Below are 3,523 nucleotides of genomic sequence, written 5' to 3'. Positions count from 1 at the left end.
GCAGTGCAGTGGTGTCATCTCAGCTCACTGCAAACTCCATCTCCCGGGTTCAAGCAATTCTCATGCTTCAGCCTCCTGAGTAGCTGGGATTATTGGTGTGCACCACCATGCGCAGCTGCTTGTTTTGTATTTTTAGTAGAGACAGGGTTTCGCCACATTGCCCAGGCTGGTCTCAAACTCCTGGGCTCAGGCAATTCGCCTGCCTCGGCCTCCCAAGTGCTAGGATTACAGGCGTGAGCCACCGCACTTAGCCAGATGCCTCCCTTTGTAAAGTACAATTATGTTTCCCTTTTTTTTGTTTTGGCTTTTGTAACTGAAATATTAATTGCTTACTAGATATCTAGGTGTTCCTCACATTTCCCAGATCTCTTGCAGTTAGGTGGGCTCAGGTGATTAGTTCTGTTCAATGGACTGTGGTTGACCAAAGAATTTAAGAGCTAGCAAATGAGCCTCCAACAATCTCTTCGCTGTTGAGGCAACCTAGAAACTACATGTTGAGATGGCAGTGTCACAAGGTCAAAACAGCCCGAGGCTCCAAACTACCACAGCATTTACAGTCAGTCTTCGACACCTGTGAGTTCTGTATTAGTGGATTTGCCTAGTCACTAAATGTGTTTGTAACCCAAAATCAATACCTACAGTGCTACTGAGGTCATTCACAGACTTGTATTGAGAGGTGACAAGTTTGAGTCACCTGATACACATGTTCCCAGCTGAGGTGGAACAAGGCAGTGCTCTGCCTTCTTGTTGCAGCTCTCATGGTGTAAATATTAGTAAGTGTCTTTTTTTTTTTGAGACGGAGTCTTGCTGTGTCACCAGGCGGGAGTGCAGTGGTGATCTCAGCTCACTGCAACCTCTGACCCCCTTGTTCAAGTGATTCTCCTCCCTCAGCCTCCCAAGTAGCTGGGATTACAGACACGTGCCACCACCCCAGCTATTTTTTGTATTTTTAGTAGAGTCGGGGTTTCACCATGTTGGCCAGGATGGTCTCAATCTCCTGACCTCGTGATCCGCCCGCCTCAGCCTCCCAAAGTGCTGGGATTACAGGGGTTAGCCACCGTGCCCGGCCAGTGTCTTTTTTAAGGTCTATCTAGTGATGCACCTTTTGTGTTGTGGGGCTATTTGTTGATGATTTCAATGTTTAAAACGGCTCTTAAGCTTAATGCCAAAATGTTGTGTGGTGGTTTTAGAACAAGAAGGCTGTAATGTGCCTTTTAGAGAAAATGTATGCTAGAAAAGCTTCTTTCAGGTCGGGCACGGTGGCTTACGCCTGTAATCATAGCACTTTGGGAGGCCAAGGGGGCGGATTACTTGAGGCCAAGAGTTCAAGACCAGCCTGGCCAACATGGCAAAAAACCTATCTCTACTAAAAATACAGAAATTAGCCAGGCGTGGTGGTGTGTGACTGTAATCGCAGTTACTTGAGGCACGAGAATCGCTTAAACCCAGGAGGCGGAGGTTGTAATGAGCAGAAACTGTGCCACTGCACTACGGCTTGGGCGACAGAGTGATACTCCATCTCGAAACGTCACGAGACAAGACTAATTTGAGTAATAATAATAAAACTCCAGTCTCCTGCACAGCCAGCTCTGTGTGGGAAAAAGAAAGAAAGACAGAAGGGGCAGGGGAGAGAGGCAGAGGCAGAGGCAGATGCAGGAAGGAAAGGAGGGAAAGTAACAAGGAAGAAAAGAAAAAAAGAAGGAAAAGTGAAGAAAAGAAAAAAAAAAGTCAGGAGGGTACATCTGTGTAGTGTTGGGGGAAAAAGGGAAGGAGGGAATATTCATCAAATACCTATAAAGCAGTGCCTTTAAATCTTTTTTTTTTTTGGCAACCTCTGCCAGCCAGGTTCAAGCGATTTTCCTGCCTCAACCTCCTGAGTAGCTGGGATTACAGGCACCTGCCACCGCACCTGGCTAATTTTTGTAGTTTTAGTAGAGACAGGGTTTCACCACATTGGCCAGGCTGGTCTTGAACTCCTGACCTCATGATTCACCTGCCTTGGCCTCCCAAAGTGCTAGGATTACAGGCATGAGTCACCACGACTAACCATTCTGAATCTTTTATGTGTGCAGCTACGTTACCTGATTTAATAGGCCAGGGGGATGGGACCTCAGATCCCTTTTTTTTTTTTTTTTTTGAGACACAGTTTCACTCTGTTGCCTAGGTTGAAGAGCAGTGGCGTGATCTCGGCTCACTGCAACCTCCACCTCCCAGGTTCAAGTGATGCTATTGCCTCAGCCTCCTGAGTAGCTGGGATTACAGGTGTGTGCCACCACACCTTGCTAATTTTTGTATTCTTAGTAGAGACGGGGTTTCACCGTGTTGGTCAGGCTGGTCTCGAACTCCTGACCTCGTGATCCGCCCACCTCTGCCTCCCAAAGTGCTGGGTTTACAGGTATAAGCCACCATGCCCAACCTCTACAGTTATTTTTTAAATTATTTATTTTTTAGTGTTGTGATAGTGAAAGAGATTCTACGCTTCTAACAAATGACCAGATGAAGCCAATTCTGCTCGTCTTCAGATCACACTTTGAGCAAAGCTACTCAAGAGCATCTCCTTTGTGGATAACATATGTAAGATTTATGAAATAATGCTTCCTTATTATGTTTTATGATGTTTATTGTATTCTGATTGCCAAGTTCAATGGATGATGCTCCAGTCTAGCTCTTTTTTTATTTTTTATTTTTTATTTTATTGAGATGGAGTTTCACTCTTGTTGCCCAGGTTGGAGTGCAATGGTGCGCTCTTGGCTCACCACAAACTGCACCTCTCGGGTTCAAGCAATTCTCCTGCCCCAGCCTCCCAAGTAGCTGGGATTACAGGCACCCGCCACCACGCCTGGCTAATTTTGTATTTTTAGTAGAGACAGGGTTTCACTATGTTGGCCAGTCTGATCTCGAACTCCTGACTTAAGGTGATCTGCCTGCCTTGGCCTCCCAAACTGCTGGGATTACAAGCGTGAGCCACTGCACCTGGCCCAATTCAGTGTTTTTTAAAACATATTATATTGTTGAACTATTCAAGGCTATCTAATTCCAGAACATTTCCATCACCTGCCAAAGAAACCCTATACCTATCATCTGTCAGTCTCAATTCCTCCCTCCCCAACCCCCAAGAAACCACTAATCTACTTTCTGTCTTCATAGATTTGTTTATTCTGGACATTCAATTCATTTGCCTTCTCCCCATCTTGGCCTTTTTGCCACACACACTCTTAGGTGAGGACTTTATAATTACCTCCTTATTGCCCCCTTTTATTTCTTCCCCATTTGGGTAGCAGCCCTTACTTTAGGTTGGGTGTTACTGACCTTACCTCCAGTTCAGGAGAAAGCCTTAATTAGTGATTCCATCACATTCACCTTACCTCAACAATTCATTCAGATTTAAGTATATGACCTAACTTCTTGGTCCAATCAGAGTGGTGGTCAGGATGTGTCTGTAGAGGAGTGGAGGTTGAAGTCAATTGTTGACTTTTTTCAAAAATTGTTGAATTTTGCTGGGCACGGTGGCTCAAGCCTGTAA

The sequence above is a fragment of the Mandrillus leucophaeus genome, unplaced genomic scaffold, assembly GCF_000951045.1.
Source record: "Mandrillus leucophaeus isolate KB7577 unplaced genomic scaffold, Mleu.le_1.0 Scaffold1114, whole genome shotgun sequence".
NCBI lineage: Eukaryota > Metazoa > Chordata > Mammalia > Primates > Cercopithecidae > Mandrillus > Mandrillus leucophaeus.
Note: the sequence above shows the minus strand (reverse complement) of the source record.